This window comes from Oncorhynchus nerka, unplaced genomic scaffold (genome assembly GCF_034236695.1).
Source record: "Oncorhynchus nerka isolate Pitt River unplaced genomic scaffold, Oner_Uvic_2.0 unplaced_scaffold_1052, whole genome shotgun sequence".
NCBI lineage: Eukaryota > Metazoa > Chordata > Actinopteri > Salmoniformes > Salmonidae > Oncorhynchus > Oncorhynchus nerka.
In genome coordinates, this window is record NW_027040260.1 from 165,001 (window position 1) to 190,416 (window position 25,416).

Consider the following 25,416-nt stretch of genomic DNA (forward strand, 5'->3'; position numbering starts at 1 on the left):
GGTCTCTGTGGACTTGGTCCTCTTGTTACACATTTCTCTTCTCATTAGGACGGCTTGGACTGAGGGGTTTTGTGCAGATAGAAGTCTGTTTTTACACTGGCCAGGAAGGCGTTGGTATGTAAGTCCTGTGTAGCTAGGCACAGAGTTGTTGATCATTGATAGTTGTTGGACAGGTTCATGTGTTCAGGTCAAAGTAGGCCGTGTTGTCGTCAGTCAGATCTCAGATGGTGACCTGTTGGTCTGATCTCAGATGGTGACCTGTTGGTCTGATCTCAGATGGTGACCTGTTGGTCTGATCTCAGATGGTGACCTGTTGGTCTGATCTCAGATGGTGACCTGTTGGTCTGATGATCTCAGATGGTGACCTGTTGGTCTGATCTCAGATGGTGACCTGTTGGTCTGATCTCAGATGGTGACCTGTTGGTCTGATCTCAGATGGTGACCTGTTGGTCTGATCTCAGATGGTGACCTGTTGGTCTGATCTCAGATGGTGACCTGTTGGTCTGATCTCAGATGGTGACCTGTTGGTCTGATCTCAGATGGTGACCTGTTGGTCTGATATCAGATGGTAACCTGCTGGTCTGATATCAGATGGTAACCTGTTGGTCTGATCTCAGATGGTAACCTGTTGGTCAGATCTCAGATGGTCTGATCTCAGATGGTAACCTGTTGGTCTGATCTCAGATGGTAACCTGTTGGTCTGATCTCAGATGGTAACCTGTTGGTCTGATCTCAGATGGTAACCTGTTGGTCTGATCTCAGATGGTGACCTGTTGGTCTGATCTCAGATGGTGACCTGTTGGTCTGATCTCAGATGGTGACCTGTTGGTCTGATCTCAGATGGTGACCTGTTGGTCTGATCTCAGATGGTGACCTGTTGGTCTGATCTCAGATGGTGACCTGTTGGTCTGATCTCAGATGGTGACCTGTTGGTCTGATCTCAGATGGTGACCTGTTGGTCTGATCTCAGATGGTGACCTGTTGGTCTGATCTCAGATGGTAACCTGTTGGTCTGATCTCAGATGGTAACCTGCTGGTCTGATCTCAGATGGTAACCTGTTGGTCTGTTGGTCTGATCTCAGATGGTAACCTGCTGGTCTGATCTCAGATGGTAACCTGTTGGTCTGTTGGTCTGATCTCAGATGGTAACCTGTTGGTCTGATCTCAGATGGTAACCTGTTGGTCTGATCTCAGATGGTGACCTGTTGCTCTGATCTCAGATGGTGACCTGTTGCTCTGATCTCAGATGGTAACCTGCTGGTCTGATCTCAGATGGTAACCTGTTGGTCTGTTGGTCTGATCTCAGATGGTGACCTGTTGGTCTGATCTCAGATGGTAACCTGTTGGTCTGATATCAGATGGTAACCTGTTGGTCTGATCTCAGATGGTCTGATCTCAGATGGTAACCTGTTGGTCTGATCTCAGATGGTAACCTGTTGGTCTGATCTCAGATGGTAACCTGTTGGTCTGATCTCAGATGGTAACCTGTTGGTCTGATCTCAGATGGTCTGATCTCAGATGGTAACCTGTTGGTCTGATCTCAGATGGTGACCTGTTGGTCTGATCTCAGATGGTGCCTGTTGGTCTGATCTCAGATGGTCTGATCTCAGATGGTAACCTGTTGGTCTGATCTCAGATGGTAACCTGTTGATCTGATCTCAGATGGTGCCTGTTGGTCTGATCTCAGATGGTGACCTGTTGGTCTGATCTCAGATGGTAACCTGCTGGTCTGATCTCAGATGGTAACCTGCTGGTCTGATCTCAGATGGTAACCTGTTGCTCTGATCTCAGATGGTAACCTGCTGGTCTGATCTCAGATGGTAACCTGTTGGTCTGTTGGTCTGATCTCAGATGGTGACCTGTTGGTCTGATCTCAGATGGTGACCTGTTGGTCTGTTGGTCTGATCTCAGATGGTAACCTGTTGGTCAGATCTCAGATGGTCTGATCTCAGATGGTAACCTGTTGGTCTGATCTCAGATGGTAACCTGTTGGTCTGATCTCAGATGGTGACCTGTTGGTCTGATCTCAGATGGTCTGATCTCAGATGGTAACCTGTTGGTCTGATCTCAGATGGTAACCTGTTGGTCTGATCTCAGATGGTAACCTGTTGGTCTGATCTCAGATGGTAACCTGTTGGTCTGATCTCAGATGGTATCCTGTTGGTCTGATCTCAGATGGTGACCTGTTGGTCTGATCTCAGATGGTAACCTGTTGGTCTGATCTCAGATGGTCTGATCTCAGATGGTGACCTGTTGGTCTGATCTCAGATGGTAACCTGTTGATCTGATCTCAGATGGTGCCTGTTGGTCTGATCTCAGATGGTGACCTGTTGGTCTGATCTCAGATGGTAACCTGTTGGTCTGTTGGTCTGATCTCAGATGGTGACCTGTTGGTCTGATCTCAGATGGTGACCTGTTGGTCTGATCTCAGGTGGTAGGGTTAGGGTCATTAGGGTCAACAGTATTGTCATTTGTTAAGTTGGAACATTTTCCATTAGATTGCAGACCTGTCACCAATCTTATTAGAAGTGATCAAGAGTAATCCTGGCCATGTCCACTCTGTGGGTTCCCCTGATCTCTGACCTCCTGTACCCCCCCCCAGACTGTAGAGGCTGTGTCCAGTGTGTGGGTTCCCCTGATCTCTGACCTCCTGTACCCCCCTCCCCAGACTGTAGAGGCTGTGTCCAGTGTGTGGGTTCCCCTGATCTCTGACCTCCTGTACCCCCTCCCCAGACTGTAGAGGCTGTGTCCAGTGTGTGGGTTCCCCTGACCTCCTGTACCCCCCTCCCCCCTCCCCAGACTGTAGAGGCTGTGTCCAGTGTGTGGGTTCCTCTGACCTCCTGTACCCCCCTCCCCCAGACTGTAGAGGCTGTGTCCAGTGTGTGGGTTCCCCTGATCTCTGACCTCCTGTACCCCCCTCCCCAGACTGTAGAGGCTGTGTCTAGTGTGTGGGTTCCCCTGACCTCCTGTACCCCCTCCCCCTCCCCAGACTGTAGAGGCTGTGTCCAGTGTGTGGGTTCCCTGACCTCTGACCTCCTGTACCCCCCCTTCCCCAGACTGTAGAGGCTGTGTCCAGTGTGTGGGTTCCCCTGACCTCTGACCTCCTGTGCACCCCCAGGCTGTAGAGGCTGTGTCCAGTGTGTGGGTTCCCCTGACCTCCTGTACCCCCCCTCCCCAGACTGTAGAGGCTGTGTCCAGTGTGTGGGTTCCCCTGATCTCTGACCTCCTGTACCCCCCCCCCCCAGACTGTAGAGGCTGTGTCCAGTGTGTGGGTTCCCCTGATCTCTGACCTCCTGTACCCCCCTCCCCAGACTGTAGAGGCTGTGTCCAGTGTGTGGGTTCCCCTGACCTCCTGTACCCCCTCCCCAGACTGTAGAGGCTGTGTCCAGTGTGTGGGTTCCCTGATCTCTGACCTCCTGTACCCCCTCCCCCAGACTGTAGAGGCTGTGTCCAGTGTGTGGGTTCCCCTGACCTCCTGTACCCCTGCCCCCAGACTGTAGAGGCTGTGTCCAGTGTGTGGGTTACTCTGACCTCCCGTACCCCCCAGACTGTGTCCAGTGTGTGGGTTCCCCTGACCTCTGACCTCCTGTACCCCCCTCCCCAGACTGTAGAGGCTGTGTCCAGTGTGTGGGTTCCCCTGACCTCTGACCTCCTGTCCCCCCCCCAGACTGTAGAGGCTGTGTCCAGTGTGTGGGTTACTCTGACCTCCCGTACCCCCAGGCTGTAGAGGGTTGTGGGTTCCCCTGACCTCTGACCTTCTGTACCCCCAGGCTGTAGAGGTTTGTGAGCAGCTGTGAGTGTCCTCTACTCCAGAGCACCAGCAGCAGCCTGCCACCCATCCAGACATCTCAACCCCCCTCCCTCAGCCAGACCCCCCAGCGGGGTGACAACCCACCAGCATGGAGGCCTCCTTCGGCCCCACCTTCTCAGCCGTGGTTCCTGGAGCTAAAAGTGAGTCCACCTCAGGAAAACCTCTGTCAGGGAAAACTCTGATAAGGAATCATGTCAGCAACATCCTGGCAGTGTAACCTCAGACAAAGACCTAGGTCAGACGTAGAAATATATAATCTAGATTCTATGGTGTCAGTGTAACCTCAGACAAAGCCATAGGTCAGACGTAGAAATATATAATCTAGATTCTATGGTGTCAGTTTAACCTCACTGACTAAGCCATAGGTCAGACGTAGAAATATATAATCTAGATTCTATGGTGTCAGTTTAACCTCAGACAAAGCCATAGGTCAGACGTAGAAATATATAATCTAGATTCTATGGTGTCAGTTTAACCTCAGACAAAGCCATAGGTCAGACGTAGAAATATATCATCTAGATTCTATGGTGTCAGTTTAACCTGAGACTAAGCCATAGGTCAGACGTAGACATATATAATCTAGATTCTATGGTGTCAGTTTAACCTCAGACTAAGACCTAGGTCAGACGTAGAAATATATAATCTAGATTCTATGGTGTCAGTTTAACCTCAGACTAAGACCTAGGTCAGACGTAGAAATATATAATCTAGATTCTATGGTGTCAGTTTAACCTCAGACAAAGCCATAGGTCAGACATAGAAATATATAATGTAGATTATATGGTGTCAGTTTAACCTCAGACTAAGCCCTAGGTCAGACGTAGAAATATAATATATAATCTAGATTCTATGGTGTCAGCGATTTATTGTGGTAACTTCCTAGTGAGTATAAGGTAACTAACTATGGTAGCTAGCTATATGCTAACTACATATTAACCCCAGACTCTCTCTCCACTCTGCTCTGTGTTCACCTTAGTTTAAGGTCACTATGGTAACTGAATGGTACCTAAAATATGGTTAAACTATAAGATAACTAACGGTAACCCCAGACTCTCTCTCTCTCTCTGTTTCAGCGGAAGCTTCCGGTACCTACAAGCAGCACCGCCGTACCCCCTCCTCCTCCAGTACCCTCACATACTCGCCACGAGACGAAGAGGATGGCATGGTACACACACACCACACACACACACACACACACAGAGACACACACACACACACACACACACACACACACACACACACACACACAGACACACACACACACACACACACACACACACACACACACACACACACACACACACTGATTTAGCTCCTGATCTCTTTGTGTTCTGCAGAAATATAATGTATAGAAAATGCGATTTTATTTCAAATGAAGTTTATTTGACTGGTTCATAGTTCAATAAAATGCTTTCGCTTGGAACATTCTGGAATATGTTCCCGGGAGATCACCCGATGGTCATTGAGGAGTTTTACCACATCAGTCGCTGACTTCATTAATAAGGGCGTCGACGACGACGTCCCCACGGTGACGAACATATCCCAACCGGAGGACTTGTCGTTTTCAAGGAGCGGGAACACTAACCCGGACACGGATAAGTAAATCCTGCTACGACTTCTGACGAAATATATAAAACAGGCAAGAGGACTCTCAGGTAGAATCCTACGACACCGGGTACGACACTCGTCGGATGTGGCAGGGGGGGGCTTTCAAACTATCACGGATTTACAAAGGGTAACCCAACCGCGAGCTGCCCAGTGACGCGAGCCCACCAGATGAGCTAAATACAGTCTATGCTCACTCTTGAGGCAAGCAACACTGAACCTTGCATGAGCGCACCGACTGTTCCAGACGACTGTGTGAACAACCTCTCTGTAGATCTTTAAATAGGTTTTAACGTTCACAAGGCCGCAGGAACATACCGATTTACCGGGACACGTGTTCGGAGCACTGGCCAGCTGGTAAGTGTCTACACTGACCGTTTCAACCCCGACTCCGTCTGTTATACCGACATGTTTCAGGCCATCATGGTCCCTGTGCCCAAAAAATGCCATGGTTACCTGTCTGAATGACTATCGACCATTGGCACTTACATCTGTAGCCATGAAAGGCTTTGACTCACATCAGCACCGTCATCCCAGAAACCCCTAGACCCACACTCATCAGCGCCGTTATCCCAGAAACCCCTAGACCCACACTCATCAGCGCCATTATCCCAGAAACCCTAGACCCATACTCATCAGCACCGTCATCCCAGAAACCCCTAGACCCACACTCATCAGCACCGTTATCCCAGAAACCCCTAGACCCACACTCATCAGCGCCGTTATCCCAGAAACCCCTAGACCCACACCAATTCACTTACCGCCCCAACAGATCCACAGATGATGCAGTCTGTATTGCACTCCACTCTGCCCTTTCCCACCTGGACAAAATAAACACCTATGTGAGAATGCTGTTCATTGACTTCAGCTCAGCGTTCAACACCATAGTGCCCTCAAAGCTCATCAATAAGCTAAGGATCCTGGGACTAAACACCTCCCTCTGCAACTGGATCCTGGACTTCCTGATGGGACGCACCCAGGTGGTGAGGGAAGGCAACAACACATCCGCCACTCTGACCCTAAAGCACAGTGGCCCCTCAGGGGTGTGTGCTTAGTCCCCTCCTGTACTCCTTGTTCACCCACGACTGCTTTGTCGCGAGTAACTCCAATACCATCATTAAGCCTATAGGGAGGTGGTCACCGGCCAGGATGAGACGGCCTGTAGGGAGGTGGTCACCGGCCGGGATGAGACGGCCTGTAGGGAGGTGGTCACTGGCCGGGATGAGACGGCCTGTAGGGAGGTGGTCACCGGCCGGGATGAGACGGCCTGTAGGGAGGTGGTCACCGGCCGGGATGAGACGGCCTGTAGGGAGGTGGTCACCGGCCGGGATGAGACGGCCTGTAGGGAGGTGGTCACCGGCCGGGATGAGACGGCCTGTAGGGAGGTGGTCACCGGCCGGGATGAGACGGCCTGTAGGGAGGTGGTCACCGGCCGGGATGAGACGGCCTGTAGGGAGGTGGTCACCGGCCAGGATGAGACGGCCTGTAGGGAGGTGGTCACCGGCCAGGATGAGACGGCCTGTAGGGAGGCGGTCACCGGCCAGGATGAGACGGCCTGTAGGGAGGCGGTCACCGGCCAGGATGAGACGGCCTGTAGGGAGGTGGTCACCGGCCAGGATGAGACGGTGCCCCCGGTGCTATCATTACTCAGTACTGGTACCCTGTGTATATAACCTAGTTATCAGTACTGGTACCCTGTGTATTTAACCTAGTTATCATTACTCAGTACTGGTACCCTGTGTATTTAACCTAGTTATCATTACTCAGTACTGGTACCCTGTGTATTTAACCTAGTTATCATTACTCAGTACTGGTAACCTGTGTATATAACCTAGTTATCATTACTCAGTACTGGTACCCTGTGTATATAACCTAGTTATCATTACTCAGTACTGGTACCCTGTGTATATAACCTAGTTATCATTACTGGTACCCTGTGTATATAACCTAGGTATCATTACTCAGTACTGGTACCCTGTGTATTTAACCTAGCTATCGTGACTCAGTACTGGTACCCTGTGTATATAATCTGGTTATCATTACTCAGTACTGGTACCCTGTGTATATAACCTAGTTATCATTACTCAGTACTGGTAACCTGTGTATATAACCTAGCTATCGTGACTCAGTACTGGTACCCTGTGTATATAACCTGGTTATCATTACTCAGTACTGGTACCCTGTGTATATAACCTAGTTATCATTACTCAGTACTGGTACCCTGTGTATATAACCTAGTTATCATTACTCAGTACTGGTACCCTGTGTATATAACCTAGTTATCATTACTCAGTACTGGTACCCTGTGTATTTAACCTAGTTATCATTACTCAGTACTGGTACCCTGTGTATATAACCTAGTTATCATTACTCAGTACTGGTAACCTGTGTATATAACCTAGCTATCGTGACTCAGTACTGGTACCCTGTGTATATAACCTGGTTATCATTACTCAGTACTGGTACCCTGTGTATATAACCTAGTTATCATTACTCAGTACTGGTACCCTGTGTATATAACCTAGGTATCATTACTCGCTCTCTCTGTCTCTATCTGTCGGTCTCTCTGTCTGTCTCTCTCTCTGTCGGTCTCTCTGTCTGTGTCGGTCTCTCTCTGTCTATGTCCCCCCCCAGCTCCCCATCAGCACCCCGAGGCGTTCTGACTCTGCCATCTCGGTGCGCTCCCTCCTCTCTGAGTCCAACATGTCTCTCCGCTCGACCTTCTCTCTTCACGAGGACGACGACGACACGGTACGGCTACACTAATGATGCTAAAGATGCTAACAATCCTTCAACATTAAATACGCTATCGATGCCAATGTTAACTCGATGCTAATTATACTTCAATGACACCCCCGGTGCTATTGATGCTGGTGACACCCCCGGTGCTATCGATGCTGATGATACCCCCGGTGCTATTGATGCCGATGATACCCCGGTGCTATCGATGCCGATGATACCCCGGTGCTATCGATGCTGATGGTAACCCGGTGCTATCGATGCTGGTGATACCCCGGTGCTATTGATGCTGATGGTACCCCGGTGCTATCGATGCTGATGGTACCCCGGTGCTATCGATGCTGATGACACCCCCGGTGCTATCGATGCCGATGATACCCCGGTGCTATTGATGCCGATGATACCCCGGTGCTATTGATGCTGATGGTACCCCGGTGCTATCGATGCCGATGGTACCCCGGTGCTATCGATGCTGATGGTACCCGGTGCTATCGATGCTGATGATACCCGGTGCTATTGATGCTGATGGTACCCGGTGCTATTGATGCTGATGGTACCCGGTGCTATCGATGCCGATGGTACCCGGTGCTATCGATGCCGATGGTACCCGGTGCTATCGATGCGATGGTACCCGGTGCTATCGATGCTATCGATGCCGATGGTACCCGGTGCTATCGATGCGATGGTACCCGGTGCTATCGATGCGATGGTACCCGGTGCTATCGATGCTGATGGTACCCGGTGCTATCGATGCTGATGGTACCCGGTGCTATCGATGCCGATGGTACCCCGGTGCTATCGATGCTGATGGTACCCCGGTGCTATCGATGCTGATGGTACCCCGGTGCTATCGATGCTGATGGTACCCCGGTGCTATCGATGCTGATGATACCCCGGTGCTATCGATGCTGATGGTACCCCGGTGCTATCGATGCTGATGGTACCCCGGTGCTATCGATGCTGATGGTACCCCGGTGCTATCGATGCTGATGGTACCCCGGTGCTATTGATGCTGATGGTACACCGGTGCTATTGATGCTGATGGTACCCCGGTGCTATTGATGCTGATGGTACCCCGGTGCTATCGATGCCGATGATACCCCGGTGCTATTGATGCTGATGGTACCCCGGTGCTATCGATGCTGATGGTACCCCGGTGCTATCGATGCTGATGACACCCCCGGTGCTATCGATGCTGATGATACCCCCGGTGCTATCGATGCTGATGATACCCCCGGTGCTATCGATGCTGATGATACCCCGGTGCTATCGATGCTGATGATACCCGGTGCTATCGATGCTGATGGTACCTGAATGCTATCGATGCTGATGGTACCCCGGTGCTATCGATGCTGATGGTACCCCGGTGCTATCGATGCTGATCGATGCTGGTGATACCCCCGGTGCTATCGATGCTGGTGATACCCCGGTGCTATCGATGCTGATGGTACCCCGGTGCTATCGATGCTGATGATACCCCGGTGCTATCGATGCTGATGACACCCCCGGTGCTATCGATGCTGATGACACCCCCGGTGCTATCGATGCTGATGACACCCCCGGTGCTATCGATGCTGATGACACCCCCGGTGCTATCGATGCTGATGACACCCCCGGTGCTATCGATGCTAGTGATACCCCCGGTGCTAACTATGCTGATGATACCCCCGGTGCTATCGATGCTAGTGATACCCCCGGTGCTATCGATGCTAGTGATACCCCCGGTGCTATCGATGCTGATGATACCCCCGGTGCTATCGATACCTGAATGCTAACTGTGCTAGTGATCCCTGAATGCTAACTGTGCTAGTGATCCCTGAATGCTAACTGTGCTAGTGATACCTGAATGCTAATGATACCTGAACTGTGCTAATGATGTGTGCTGATACAGCCCTGGTGTTTGCAGAGCAGCCGATCGGTGAAGCTGTGTTGTCAGCTCTGCTGCGGTGTCTTCAAAGACCCTGTCATCACCACCTGTGCTATCGATGAGAAACCACCCGGTGCCTCTCATGCTTCCTGCTACTCCTCCTCTCCTCTCCTCTCCTCCTCTCCTCCCTCTCCTCTCCTCTGACTTCCTCACCCCTCCTCTCGATGCTTCCTCACCCCTCCTCTCCTCACTTCCTCACTCCTCCTCTCCTCTCCTCTGACACACCCTCCTCTCCTGCTCTCTCCTCACACCCTCCTCTCCTCCACCCTCCTCTCCTGATGACCCTCCTCTCCTCACCCCTCCTCTCCTCACACCCTCCTCTCCTCACCCCTCCTTCAAAGACCCTGTCATCACCACCTGTGGGGTGGATGAGAAACCACCCCTAGCCTCTCACTTTCCTCCTCCTCTCACCCCTCTCCTCTCCTCTCCTCACCCCTCCTCTCCTCTCCCCTCCTCTCCTCTCCCTCCTCTCCTCTCCTCTCCTCTCCTCTCCTCACCCCTCTCCTCTCCTCTCCTCTCCTCTCCTCTCCTCTCCTCTCCTCTCCTCTCTTGTCTCTCCTCTCCTCACCCCTCCTCTCCTCTCTCTCCTCTCCTCCTCCCTCCTCTCCTCTCCTCACCCCTCCTCTCCTCTCCTCACCCCTCCTCTCCTCTCCTCACCCCCTCCTCTCCTCTCCTCACCCCTCCTCTCCTCTCACCCCTCCTCTCCTCTCCTCACCCCTCCTCTCCCTCACCCCTCCTCTCCCTCACCCCCCTCCTCCTCTCCTGACCCCTCTCTCTCCTCACCCCCTCTCCTCTGCCCTCACCCCTCTCACCCCTCCTCTCCTCTCCTCCCCTCCTCTCTCCTCACCCCTCCTCTCCTCACCCTCCCTCTCCTCCCTCCCCTTCCTCCTCCTCCTCTCCTCTCCTCTCCTCACCCCTCCTCCCTCCTCCACCCCTCTCCTCTGACACCCCTCCTCTCACCCTCCTCTCCTCTCCTCTCCTCACCCCTCTATCTCTCCTCTCCTCTCTTCACTTCTCTCCCCCTCCTCTCTTGTCTCTCCCTCTCTCCTCATCCCTCCCCTCCTCTCTTCTCTTGTCTCTCCTCTCCTCACCCCTCCTCTCCTCTCTTGTCTCTCCTCTCCTCTCCTCACCCCTCCTCTCTTGTCTCTCCTCTGCTCACCCCTCCTCTCTTGTCTCTCCTCTCTCCTCACCCCTCCTCTCTTGTCTCTCCCTCTCCTCACCCCTCCTCCCTCCTCACCCCTCCTCTCCTCACCCCGGTCCCTCCTGCTACTCACCCCCTCCTCTGACTCACCCCTCCTCTACTCACCCCTCCTCTCCCTCTCTTGTCTCTCCTCTCCTCTCCCTCACCCCTCCTCTCCTCTCTTGTCTCTCCTCTCCTCAGTGATACCCCCTCCTCTCCTTACCTCCTCTCCTCAGTGATCTCCCCTCCTCTCCCTCCACCTCCCCTCATTGACCTCTGTCTCTGACCCCTGTTTGTCCTCCTCTCTATTCTCTCCTCACCCTCCTCACCCCTCTCCTCTCCTCTCCTCTCCTCTCCTCACCCTCTCCGCTCCCCTGTTTGTCCTCCTCTCCTCTCCTCTCCTCACCCTCTCCGCTCCCCTGTTTGTCCTCCTCACCCCTCCCTCTCTCCTCTCCTCTCCTCACCCCTCCTCTCCTCTCTCAGTTCTGCCCTCCCTCATTGACCTCTGTCTCTGACCCCTGTTTGTCCTCCTCCTCCTCTCCTCACCTCCTCCTCCCCTCTCTCCTCTCCTCACCCTCCTCTCTCCTCTCCTCACCCTCTCGCTCCCCTGTTTGTCCTCCTCTCCTCTCTCCTCTCCTCACCCTCTCCTGTCCATGCTCCCTGTTTCTCCTCCTCACCCTCCTCACCCCTCTCCTCTCCTCTCCTCACCCCTCCTCTCCTCACACCTCCCTCATTGACCTCTGTCTCTGACCCCTGTTTGTCCTCCTCTCCTCTCCTCTCCTCTCCTCTCCTCTCCTCTCCTCTCCTCTCCTCTCCTCTCTCTCCTCCTCACAACCTCCTTCATTGACCACTGTCTCTATCTGTCTCTCCCTCCAGCACACCTTCTGCAGGCGATGTGCCTTGAACTCCGGTAGGGGACTTTACCTACCTACACTGTTGGTTAAATAGTTACACCTTTCCAGCATCACATATATAATATGACTGCAAATTGTTGTTACGCTCTCTCCCCTCCTCCACCCCTCCTCTCTTTCTCCCTCTCTCTGCCCTCCTCCACCCCTCCTCTCTTTCTCCCTCTCTCTGCCCTCCTCCACCCCTCCTCTCTTTCTCCCTGTTCTCTCATTTCTCCCTCCTCCACCCCCTCCCCTCTTTCTCCCTGTTCTCTCATTCTCCCTCCTCCTCTCCCTCCACCCCTCCTCTCTTTCTCCCTGTTCTCTCATTCATTTCTCCCCTCCTCCTCCCCTCCACCCCTCCTCTCTTTCTCCCTGTTCTCTCATTCTCCCTCTCTCTGCCCTCCTCCACCCCTCTCTTTCTCCTGTTCTCTCATTCTCCCTCTCTGCCCTCCTCCACCCCTCCTCTCTTTCTACCTGTTCTCTCATTCTCCCCTCTCTCTCCCCTCCTCCTCCTCCCTCCTCCTCTCATTCTCCCTCTCTCTGCCCTCCTCCTCTTTCTCCCCTCCTCTCATTCTCCCTCTCTCTGCCCTCCTCCTCCACCCCTCCTCTCATTCTCCCTCTCTCTGCCCTCCTCCACCCCTCCTCTCATTCTCCCTCTCCCCTCCTCCACCCATCCCCTCTTTCTCCCTGTTCTCTCCCTCTCTCCCCTCCTCCCTCCCCCTCCTCCCTGTTCCCTCCCCCTCCTCCCTTCTCCCCCCCTCCTCCCCCCTCTCTCCCCTCCTCCTCCCCACCTCCTCCCTCCCTCCCCCTCCTCCACCCCTCCTCCCTCCTCTCCCCCTCTCCCTGTTCTCTCCCCTCCCCCTCCCACCTCCTCCTCCTCCCCCTCCTCCCCCTCCTCCCCTCCCTCCCCCTCCCTCCCTCCTCTCTCCCTCCTCCCTCCCCCCTCCTCCCTCCCCTCCTCTCCTCCCTCCCCCCTCCTCCCCCTCCTCCCTCCCTCCTCCCTCCTCCCCCTCCTCCCCCCCCTCCTCCCCTCCCTCCCCCCTCCTCCCTCCCCTCCACCCCTCCTCCCCCTCCCTCCTCCCTCCTCCTCCCTCCTCCCCTCCTCTCCCTCCTCCCCTCCCTCCCCCCCTCCCTCCCTCCCCCTCCCTCCTCCCTCCCTCCTCCTCCTCCACCCTCCTCCTCCCTCCTCCCCTCCTCCCTCCCCTCCTCCCCCTCCCTCCCTCCCCTCCCCCCCCCTCCTCCTCCCCTCCTCCCTCCACCCCTCCTCCCCCTCCTCCCTCCCTCCCCTCCTCCACCCCTCCTCCCCTCCCTCCTCCCCTCCACCCCCTCCTCCCCTCTCCCCCCCTCCTCCCCCTCTCTCCCTCCTCTAGATAAGTGTCCGGTGGACACGGCTAAGTTGACGGTGGTGGTGAACAACATAGCTGTGGCAGAACAGATAGGAGAGCTGTTTATACACTGTAAATACGGCTGCCGGCTCTTAAACACCACCCCCACGTCCCCTAACGGGGGAGGGGCTTCCCCTGACGGGGGAGGGGCTTCCCCTAACGGGGTCGGAGGAGGCACTGCTGCTAGTCGGGGTGAAGGGACACCTAAGATGGGAGGACCTGGGAACTTTGAGGTTGATCCAATGGGCTGTCCTTTTACCATCAAGCTCACCACACGCAAGTAAGGGATTGAAACGTCACTTTGAGACTTTTGTTTAGTTAGTTATTGTTGCCGTTGTGATTTTGAAGAGGACAGTTCACTGTTCAACGTTTGTCCATGATGTTCTCAGACCTCAATAGGTGTCTGATGCAGAGACAAGTCTATAATTTAGGAATTTCCTCGATCCCTTTGCTGGTTAGGCGTTTCCTCTCGATCCCCTTTGCTGGTTAGATGTTTCAGGGAAGCGATCCCTTTGCTGGTTAGGCGTTTCAGGAAGCGATCCCCTTTGCTGGTTAGGCGTTTCAGGGAAAGCGATCCCTTTGCTGGTTAGGCGTTTCTCTTTCGATCCCCTTTGCTGGTTAGGCGTTTCCTCCTCTCGATCCCTTTGCTGGTTAGGCGTTTCAGGAAGCGATCCCTTTGCTGGTTAGGCGTTTCTCCCCGATCCCTTTGCTGGTTAGGCGTTTCAGGGAAGCGATCCCTTTGCTGGTTAGGCGTTTCGGGAAGCGATCCCCTTTGCTGGTTAGGCTCGGAGGAAACGATCCCCTTTGCTGGTTAGGCGTCCCTCCCTCGATCCCTTTTTCTGGTTAGGCGTTTCAGGAAGCGATCCCCTTTGCTGGTTAGGCGTCGGAGGATTCGATCCCCTTTGCGGTTAGGCGTTTCAGGAAAGCGATCCCCTTTGCCGGTTAGGCGTTTCAGGGAAGCGATCCCCTTTGCGGTTAGGCGTTTCAGGGAAGCGATCCCCTTTGCCGGTTAGGCGTTTCAGGAAGCGATCCCCTTTGCCGGTTAGGCGTTTCAGGGAAAGCGATCCCCTTTGCCCGGTTAGGCGTTTCAGGAAAGCGAACCCCTTTCCTCTCGGTTAGGCGTCGGTTCTCTCGATCTCCTTTGCGGTTAGGCGTCGGAGGGAAGCGATCCCTTTGCGGTTAGGCGTTTCAAGCGATCCTCCTTTGCTGGTTAGATGTTTCATTCTCCCTCCTCCACCCCTCCTCTCGATCCCCTTTGCTGGTTAGGCGTTTCGGGAAGCGATCCCCTTTGCTGGTTAGGCGTTTCAGGGAAGCGATCCCTTTGCTGGTTAGGCGTTTCTCCCTGTTCGATCCCTTTGCTGGTTAGGCGTTTCCCTCCTCTCTTTCTCCCTGTTCTCTCATTCCCTTTGCTGGTTAGGCGTTTCTTCTCTCCCTGATCCCTTTGCTGGTTAGGCGTTTCCGATCCCCTTTGCTGGTTAGGCGTTTCGGGAAAGCGATCCCCTTTGCTGGTTAGGCGTTTCAGGGAAGCGATCCCCTTTGCTGGTTAGGCGTTTCTCCCCGATCCCCTTTGCTGGTTAGGCGTTTCAGGGAAACGATCCCTTTGCTGGTTAGGCGTCGGAGGAAGCGATCCCCTTTGCTGGTTAGGCGTCCTCCTCCCCCGATCCCCTTTGCTGGTTAGGCGTTTCAGGGAAGCGATCCCCTTTGCTGGTTTCGGAGGGAAACGATCCCTTTGCTGGTTAGGCGTCTCGGGGAAGCGATCCCCTTTGCTGGTTAGGCGTTTCAGGGAAACGATCCCTTTGCTGGTTAGGCGTTTCGGAAGCGATCCCCCTTTCCCCCCGGTTAGGCGTCGGAGAAGCGATCCCCTTTGCGGTTAGGCGTCGGAGGGAAGCGATCCCCTTTGCGGTTAGGCGTTTCAGGGAAGCGATCCCCTTTGCTGGTTAGGCGTTTCAGGAAGCGATCCCCTTTGCTGGTCCCCCGTCTCCCTCGATCCCCTTTGCTGGTTAGGCGTTTCAGGAAGCGATCCCCTTTGCTGGTTAGGCGTTTCCGATCCCCTTTGCTGGTTAGGCGTCCTCGATCCCCTTTGCTGGTTAGGCGTTTCCAGGGAAGCGATCCCCTTTGCTGGTTAGGCGTTTCAGGGAAGCGATCCCCTTTGCTGGTTAGGCGTTTCGGTGGACACGGCGATCCCCTTTGCTGGTTAGGCGTTTCAGGAACGATCCCCTTTGCTGGTTAGGCGTTTCAGGAAGCGATCCCTTTGCTGGTTAGGCGTCGGAGGGAACACGACCCCTTTGCTGGTTAGGCGTTTCAGGGAGGGGCGATCCCCTTTGCTGGTTAGGCGTTTAAGGGAAACGATCCCTTTGCTGGTTAGCTGCGTTTCAGGAAAGCGATCCCTTTGCTGGTTAGGCGTTTCAGGAAACGAACCCCTTTGCTGGTTAGACGTTTAGAACGATCCCCTTTGCTGGTTAGGCGAGGAAGCGAACCCCTTTGCTGGTTAGGCGTCGGAGGAACTATCCCCTTTGCTGGTTAGGCGTCGGAGGGAAGCGATCCCCTTTGGTGGTTAGGCGTTTCAGATGGAAGCGATCCCCTTTGCTGGTTAGGCGTCGGAGGGAACGATCCCCTTTGCTGGTTAGGCGTTTCGGAGGGAAAGCGATCCCCTTTGGTGATTAGGCGTTTCAGGGAAGCGATCCCCTTTGGTGGTTAGGCGTTTCAGGAAGCGACCCCTTTGCTGGTTAGGCGTTTCGGAGGGAACTATCCCCTTTGCTGGTTAGGCGTCGGAGGGAAGCGATCCCCTTTGGTGGTTAGGCGTTTCAGGAAAGCGATCCCCTTTGGTGGTTAGGCGTTTCGGGAAGCGATCCCCTTTGCTGGTTAGGCGTTTCAGGAAGCGATCCCCTTTGGTGGTTAGGCGTTTCAGGGAAAGCGATCCCCTTTGCTGGTTAGGCGTCGGAGGAACTATCCCCTTTGCTGGTTAGGCGTCGGAGGAAAGCGATCCCCTTTGCTGGTTAGCGTTTCGGGAAGCGATCCCCTTTGCTGGTTAGGCGTTTCGGAGGGAAACGATCCCCTTTGCTGGTTAGGCGTTTCAGGGAAAGCGATCCCTTTGCTGGTTAGGCGTTTCAGGAAGCGATCCCCTTTGCTGGTTAGGCGTTTCAGGGAAAGCGATCCCCTTTGCTGGTTAGGCGTTTCGGGAAACGATCCCCTTTGCTGGTTAGGCGTCGGAGGAAGCGATCCCTTTGCTGGTTAGGCGTCGGAGGAAACGATCCCCTTTTCTGGTTAGGCGTTTCAGGGAAAGCGATCCCCTTTGCTGGTTAGGCGTTTCGGGGAAACGATCCCCTTTGCGGTTAGGCGTTTCGGGGAAGCGATCCCCTTTGCGGTTAGGCGTTTCAGGGAAAGCGATCCCCTTTGCGGTTAGGCGTTTCAGGGAAGCGATCCCTTTGCGGTTAGGCGTTTCAGGGAAAGCGATCCCTTTGCGGTTAGGCGTTTCAGGGAAAATCCCTTTGCGAGGCGTTTCCCCTTTGCGGTTAGGCGTTTCAGGAAAGCGATCCCCTTTGCGGTTAGGCGTTTCAGGAAGCGAACCCCTTTGCGGTTAGGCGTCGGAGGCGGGCGATCCCCTTTGCTGGTTAGGCGTTTCGGAGGAAGCGATCCCCTTTGCGGTTAGGCGTTCGGAGGAAAGCGATCCCTTTGCTGGTTAGGCGTTTCAGGAAGCGATCCCCTTTGCTGGTTAGGCGTTTCAGGAAAGCGATCCCCTTTGCTGGTTAGGCGTTTCAGGAAAGCGATCCCCTTTGCTGGTTAGGCGTTTCAGGGAAAGCGATCCCCTTTGCTGGTTAGGCGTTTCAGGAAACGATCCCCTTTGCGGTTAGGCGTCGGAGGAAGCGATCCCCTTTGCGGTTAGGCGTTTCAGGAAAGCGATCCCCTTTGCTGGTTAGGCGTTTCGGAGGAAACGATCCCTTTGCTGGTTAGGCGTCGGAGGAAGCGATCCCCTTTGCTGGTTAGGCGTTTCGGGAGGAAGCGATCCCCTTTGCTGGTTAGGCGTTTCAGGGAAACGATCCCCTTTGCTGGTTAGGCGTTTCGGGGAAGCGATCCCCTTTGCTGGTTAGGCGTTTCAGGGAAAGCGATCCCCTTTGCTGGTTAGGCGTTTCAGGAAGCGATCCCCTTTGCTGGTTAGGCGTTTCAGGAAGCGATCCCCTTTGCTGGTTAGGCGTTTCAGGGAAGCGATCCCCTTTGCTGGTTAGGCGTTTCGGAGGAAGCGATCCCTTTGCTGGTTAGGCGTTTCAGGAAAGCGATCCCCTTTGCTGGTTAGGCGTTTCAGGGAAGCGATCCCTTTGCTGGTTAGGCGTTTCGGAGGAAGCGATCCCCTTTGCTGGTTAGGCGTTTCAGGAAACGATCCCCTTTGCTGGTTAGGCGTTTCAGGGAAGCGATCCCTTTGCTGGTTAGGCGTCGGAGGGAAAGCGATCCCCTTTGCTGGTTAGGCGTTTCAGGAAGCGATCCCCTTTGCTGGTTAGGCGTTTCAGGAAGCGATCCCCTTTGCTGGTTAGGCGTCGGAGGGAAGCGATCCCCTTTGCTGGTTAGGCGTTTCAGGAAAGCGATCCCCTTTGCTGGTTAGGCGTTTCAGGAAGCGATCCCTTTGCTGGTTAGGCGTTTCAGGGCGATCCCCTTTGCTGGTTAGGCGTTTCGGGAAGCGATCCTTTGCTGGTTAGGCGTTTCAGGGAAGCGATCCCTTTGCTGGTTAGGCGTTTCGGAGGGAAACGATCCCTTTGCTGGTTAGGCGTTTCAGGAAGCGATCCCTTTGCTGGTTAGGCGTTTAGGAAACGATCCCCTTTGCTGGTTAGGCGTTTCAGGGAAGCGATCCCTTTGCTGGTTAGGCGTTTCAGGGAAGCGAACCCTTTGCTGGTTAGGCGTTTCGGAGCGGAAGCGATCCCCTTTGCTGGTTAGGCGTTTCAGGAAACGATCCCCTTTGCTGGTTAGGCGTCGGAGGGAACTATCCCCTTTGCTGGTTAGGCGTTTCGGGGAAGCGATCCCCTTTGGTGGTTAGGCGTTTCAGGGGAAGCGATCCCCTTTGCTGGTTAGGCGTTTCGGAGGGAACTATCCCTTTGCTGGTTAGGCGTCGGAGGAAACGATCCCCTTTGGTGGTTAGGCGTTTCAGGAAGCGATCCCCTTTGGTGGTTAGGCGTTTCAGGAAAGCGACCCCTTTGCTGGTTAGGCGTCGGAGGGAACTATCCCCTTTGCTGGTTAGGCGTCGGAGGAAGCGATCCCCTTTGGTGGTTAGGCGTTTCAGGAAGCGATCCCCTTTGGTGGTTAGGCGTTTCAGGGAAGCGATCCCCTTTGCTGGTTAGGCGTTTCAGGAAACGATCCCCTTTGGTGGTTAGGCGTTTCAGGGAAACGATCCCCTTTGCTGGTTAGGCGTCGGAGGGAACGATCCCCTTTGCTGGTTAGGCGTCGGAGGAACGATCCCCTTTGCTGGTTAGGCGTTTCAGGAAGCGATCCCTTTGCTGGTTAGGCGTTTCAGGGAAGCGATCCCTTTGCTGGTTAGGCGTTTCAGGGAAGCGATCCCCTTTGCTGGTTAGGCGTTTCAGGGAAGCGATCCCCTTTGCTGGTTAGGCGTTTCAGGGAAAGCGATCCCCTTTGCTGGTTAGGCGTTTCAGGAAGCGATCCCTTTGCTGGTTAGGCGTTTCGGAGGAAACGATCCCCTTTGCTGGTTAGGCGTTTCGGAGGGAAGCGATCCCCTTTTCTGGTTAGACGTTTCGGAGGGAAACGATCCCTTTGCTGGTTAGGCGTCGGAGGGAACGATCCCCTTTGCGGTTAGGCGTTTCAGGGAAGCGATCCCCTTTGCGGTTAGGCGTTTCAGGGAAGCGATCCCTTTGCGGTTAGGCGTTTCAGGGAAACGATCCCCTTTGCGGTTAGGCGTTTCGGAGGAAGCGATCCCTTTGCTGGTTAGGCGTTTCAGGAAACGATCCCTTTGCTGGTTAGGCGTTTCAGGAAAGCGATCCCCTTTGCTGGTTAGGCGTTTCGGAGGAAGCGATCCCCTTTGCTGGTTAGGCGTTTCGGGGGCGATCCCCTTTGCTGGTTAGGCGTTTCGGAGGAACGATCCCCTTTGCTGGTTAGGCGTCGGAGGAAACGATCCCTTTGCGGTTAGGCGTTTCAGGGAAGCGATCCCTTTGCTGGTTAGATGTTTCAGGGAAAGCGATCCCCTTTGCTGGTTAGGCGTTTCAGGGAAAGCGATCCCCTTTGCTGGTTAGGCGTTTCAGGAAGCGATCCCCTTTGCTGGTTAGGCGTTTCAGGGAAGCGATCCCCTTTGCTGGTTAGGCGTTTCGGAGGGAACGATCCCCTTTGCTGGTTAGGCGTTTCAGGAAGCGATCCCCTTTGCTGGTTAGGCGTTTCAGGAAAGCGATCCCCTTTGCTGGTTAGGCGTCGGAGGGAAACGATCCCCTTTGCTGGTTAGGCGTTTCAGGAAAGCGATCCCCTTTGCTGGTTAGGCGTTTCAGGGAAAGCGATCCCTTTGCTGGTTAGGCGTCGGAGGAAGCGATCCCCTTTGCTGGTTAGGCGTTTCAGGGAAAGCGATCCCTTTGCTGGTTAGGCGTTTCAGGAAAGCGATCCCCTTTGCTGGTTAGGCGTTTCAGGAGCGATCCCCTTTGCTGGTTAGGCGTTTCAGGGAAAGCGATCCCCTTTGCTGGTTAGGCGTTTCAGGAAGCGATCCCCTTTGCTGGTTGGGCGTCGGAGGGAAAGGCGTCGATCCCTTTGCTGGTTAGGCGTTTCAGGGAAACGATCCCCTTTGCTGGTTAGGCGTTTCAGGGAAACGATCCTCTTTGCTGGTTAGGCGTTTCAGGGAAGCGATCCCCTTTGCTGGTTAGGCGTTTAAGGAAGCGATCCCTTTGCTGGTTAGGCGTTTCAGGAAACGATCCCCTTTGCTGGTTAGGCGTTTCAGGAAACGATCCCCTTTGCTGGTTAGGCGTCGGAGGGAAGCGATCCCCTTTGCTGGTTAGGCGTTTCAGGGAAGCGAACCCTTTGCTGGTTAGGCGTCGGAGGAACTATCCCCTTTGCTGGTTAGACGTCGGAGGGAACGATCCCCTTTGGTGGTTAGGCGTTTCAGGGAAGCGATCCCCTTTGCTGGTTAGGCGTCGGAGGGAACTATCCCCTTTGCTGGTTAGGCGTCGGAGGAACGATCCCCTTTGGTGATTAGGCGTTTCAGGAAGCGATCCCCTTTGGTGGTTAGGCGTTTCAGGAAAGCGACCCCTTTGCTGGTTAGGCGTCGGAGGGAACTATCCCCTTTGCTGGTTAGGCGTCGGAGGAAACGATCCCCTTTGGTGGTTAGGCGTTTCAGGAAAGCGATCCCCTTTGGTGGTTAGGCGTTTCAGGGAAACGATCCCCTTTGCTGGTTAGGCGTTTCGGAAACGATCCCCTTTGGTGGTTAGGCGTTTCAGGAAACGATCCCTTTGCTGGTTAGACGTCGGAGGGAACTATCCCTTTGCTGGTTAGGCGTCGGAGGAAGCGATCCCCTTTGGTGGTTAGGCGTTTCAGGAAACGATCCCCTTTGCTGGTTAGGCGTCGGAGGGAACTATCCCTTTGCTGGTTAGGCGTCGGAGGAAGCGATCCCCTTTGGTGGTTAGGCGTTTCAGGGAAGCGATCCCCTTTGGTGGTTAGGCGTTTCAGGAAACGACCCCCTTTGCTGGTTAGTCGTCGGAGGGAACTATCCCCTTTGCTGGTTAGACATCGGAGGAAACGATCCCCTTTGGTGGTTAGGCGTTTCAGGAAACGATCCCCTTTGCTGGTTAGGCGTTTCAGGGAAACGATCCCTTTGCTGGTTAGGCGTTTCAGGAAGCGATCCCCTTTGCTGGTTAGGCGTTTCAGGAAGCGATCCCCTTTGCTGGTTAGGCGTTTCAGGGAAAGCGATCCCCTTTGCTGGTTAGGCGTTTCAGGGAAAGCGATCCCTTTGCTGGTTAGGCGTTTCGGAGGGAAACGATCCCCTTTGCTGGTTAGGCGTTTCAGGGAAAGCGATCCCTTTGCTGGTTAGGCGTTTCAGGGAAGCGATCCCCTTTGCTGGTTAGGCGTTTCAGGGAAACGATCCCTTTGCTGGTTAGGCGTTTCAGGGAAAGCGATCCCCTTTGCTGGTTAGACGTCGGAGGAAACGATCCCCTTTGCTGGTTAGGCGTTTCGGAGGGAAAGCGATCCCCTTTGCTGGTTAGGCGTTTCAGGAAACGATCCCCTTTGCTGGTTAGGCGTCGGAGGAAACGATCCCCTTTGCTGGTTAGGCGTTTCAGGGAAGCGATCCCCTTTGCTGGTTAGGCGTCGGAGGAAGCGATCCCCTTTGCTGGTTAGGCGTTTCAGGGAACGATCCCTTTTGCTGGTTAGGCGTTTCAGGAAACGATCCCCTTTGCTGGTTAGGCGTTTCGGAGGGAAGCGATCCCCTTTGCTGGTTAGGCGTTTCAGGGAAACGATCCCTTTGCTGGTTAGGCGTTTCAGGGAAAGCGATCCCCTTTGCTGGTTAGGCGTTTCAGGGAAACGATCCCCTTTGCTGGTTAGGCGTTTCGGAAAGCGATCCCCTTTGCTGGTTAGCGTCGGAGGAACGATCCCCTTTGCTGGTTAGGCGTCGGAGGAAAGCGATCCCCTTTGGTGGTTAGGCGTTTCAGGGAAATTATCCCCTTTGCTGGTTAGGCGTTTCAGGAAATGATCCCCTTTGCTGGTTAGGCGTTTCAGGAAGCGATCCCTTTGCTGGTTAGGCGTTTCAGGGAAAGCGACCCCCTTTGCTGGTTAGGCGTTTCAGGAAGCGATCCCCTTTGCCGGTTAGGCGTTTCAGGGAAAGCGATCCCCTTTGCTGGTTAGGCGTTTCAGGGAAACGATCCCTTTGCTGGTTAGGCGTTTCAGGGAAGCGATCCCCTTTGCTGGTTAGGCGTTTCAGGAAATGATCCCCTTTGCGGTTAGGCGTTTCAGGGAAAGCGATCCCCTTTGCCGGTTAGACGTCGGAGGGAAACGATCCCCTTTGCTGGTTAGACGTTTCAGGGAAACGATCCCCTTTGCTTGTTAGACGTCGGAGGGAAACGATCCCCTTTTGCTGTGACCTGATGTTGACCTCTGACCTGCAGGGAGCACGAGGTGAGCTGTGACTACCGTCCAGTGCGCTGTCCCAACAACCCCTCCTGCCCTCCTCTCCTCACCATGAACCTGGAGGGACACCTTAAGGAATGTGAACACATCAAGTGCCCTCACTCCAAATATGGGTAGGTCACACACACACACACACACACACACACACACCAGGGTTTCCGGAAAATTTGGCGCCGAACAATGGGAAATGTACTAATCAAATCAAATGTATTTATGAAGCCCTTCTTACATCAGCTGATATCTCAAAGTGCTGTACAGAAACCCAGCCTAAAACCCCAAACAGCAAGCAATGCAGGTGTAGAAGCACGGTGGCTAGGAAAAACTCCCTAGAAATGGCAAAACCTAGGAAGAAACCTAGAGAGGAACCAGGCTATGTGGGGTGGCCAGTCCTCTTCTGGCTGTGCCGGGTGGAGATTATAACAGAACATGGCCAAGATGTTCCAATGTTCATGTTCATCAGCACCTCAGGAGTAAATGTCAGTTTGGCTTTTCATAGCCAATCATTAAGAGTATCTCTACCGCTCCTGCTGTCTCTAGAGAGACAGGGTGGGAATACTCTCTGATAGGATATAACCACAGGGTGGGAATACTCTCTGATAGGATATAACCACAGGGTGGGAATACTCTCTGATAGGATAGAACCACAGGGTGGGAATACTCTCTGATGGGATAGAACCACAGGGTGGGAATACTCTCTGATAGGATAGAACCACAGGGTGGGAATACTCTCTGATGGGATAGAACCACAGGGTGGGAATACTCTCTGATGGGATAGAACCACAGGGTGGGAATACTCTCTGATAGGATAGAACCACAGGGTGGGAATACTCCCTGATAGGATAGAACCACAGGGTGGGAATACTCTCTGATAGGATAGAACCACAGGGTGGGAATACTCTCTGATAGGATAGAACCACAGGGTGGGAATACTCTCTGATGGGATAGAACCACAGGGTGGGAATACTCTCTGATGGGATAGAACCACAGGGTGGGAATACTCTCTGATGGGATAGAACCACAGGGTGGGAATACTCTCTGATGGGATAGAACCACAGGGTGGGAATACTCTCTGATAGGATAGAACCACAGGGTGGGAATACTCTCTGATGGGATAGAACCACAGGGTGGGAATACTCTCTGATGGGATAGAACCACAGGGTGGGAATACTCTCTGATGGGATAGAACCACAGGGTGGGAATACTCTCTGATAGGATAGAACCACAGGGTGGGAATACTCTCTGATAGGATAGAACCACAGGGTGGGAATACTCCCTGATAGGATAGAACCACAGGGTGGGAATACTCTCTGATAGGATATAACCACAGGGTGGGAATACTCTCTGATAGGATAGAACCACAGGGTGGGAATACTCTCTGATGGGATAGAACCACAGGGTGGGAATACTCTCTGATGGGATATAACCACAGGGTGGGAATACTCTCTGATGGGATAGAACCACAGGGTGGGAATACTCTCTGATGGGATAGAACCACAGGGTGGGAATACTCTCTGATAGGGTATAACCACAGGGTGGGAATACTCTCTGATAGGATAGAACCACAGGGTGGGAATACTCTCTGATGGGATAGAACCACAGGGTGGGAATACTCTCTGATAGGATAGAACCACAGGGTGGGAATACTCTCTGATAGGATAGAACCACAGGGTGGGAATCTCTCTGATGGGATAGAAAAGGGTATAAACACTCACTGATAGGATGAACCTCAGGGTGGGACCCCTCCCTCTAGGATTCTCCTCAGATGTGTGTTTATCGGTAACCAGTATGGGGTATTCCACACATCTGGACCCAGGGTGGGAATCTCTCTCCCCTGATATGACCCCCTGTTCTAACCTCCTGTATGACCCAGGGTCTGACCCCCTCTCTCTTCTCCTCAGATGTGTGTTTATGGTAACCCAGGATACGTATTCCCTGATCTGGACCACAGTCTGACTCCTGATGGTCTGAACCCCTGTCTGGGAACCCCTCTCTCTCTCTCCCTGTCTGAACCCCTGTGGGACCCCCTCTCTCCTTCTCCTCAGATGTGTGTTTATAGTAACCAGGATGGGAATTCCACACATCTGGACCCCTGTCTGACTCCCTGTCTGACCCCTGTCTGACTTCCTCTCTCTCTCCCCTTGTCTGACCCCTCTCTCTCTCCCTGTCTAACCCAGGGTCTGACCCCTCTCTCTCCTTCTCCTCAGATAGAACGTTTACAGGGTGGGAACCAGGATAGATTCCACACATCTGGACCCCCTGATCTGACCCCCTCTCTCTCCCTGTCTGACCCCTGTCTGACCCCTCTCTCCCTGTCTGACCCCCTGTCTGACCCCCTCTCTCTCCTTCTCTCAGATAGGTTTATCGGTAACCCAGGATACGTATTCCATACATCTGGACCCCCTGTCTGACCCCCTCTCTCTCCCTGTCTGACCCCCTCTCTCTCTCCCTGTCTGACCCCTGTCTGACCCCTGTCTGACCCCTCTCTCTCCTTCTCCTCAGATGTGCGTTTATCGGTAACCAGGATACGTATTCCATACATCTGGACCCCCTGTCTGACTCCCTCTCTCTCCCTGTCTGACCCCTCTCTCTCTCCCTGTCTCTCTCTCCCTGTCTGACCCCCTGTCTGACCCCTGTCTGACCCCCCTCTGTCCCTGTCTGACCCCTGTCTGACCCCCTGTCTGACCCCCCCCCTGTCTGACCCCCTGTCCCCTCTCTCCTTCTCCTCAGATGTGCGTTTATCGGTAACCAGGATACGTATTCCACACATCTGGACCCCCTGTCTGACTCCC

At 54.0% G+C, this 25,416-nt stretch overlaps 1 pseudogene; it reads left to right on the top strand.

The window, feature by feature from the left end:
• Positions 1 to 25,205, top strand: part of LOC135570188 (E3 ubiquitin-protein ligase TRAF7-like) — a 29,870-nt pseudogene extending 4,665 nt beyond the window's left edge.
• Positions 25,206 to 25,416: the final 211 nt, after the last annotated feature.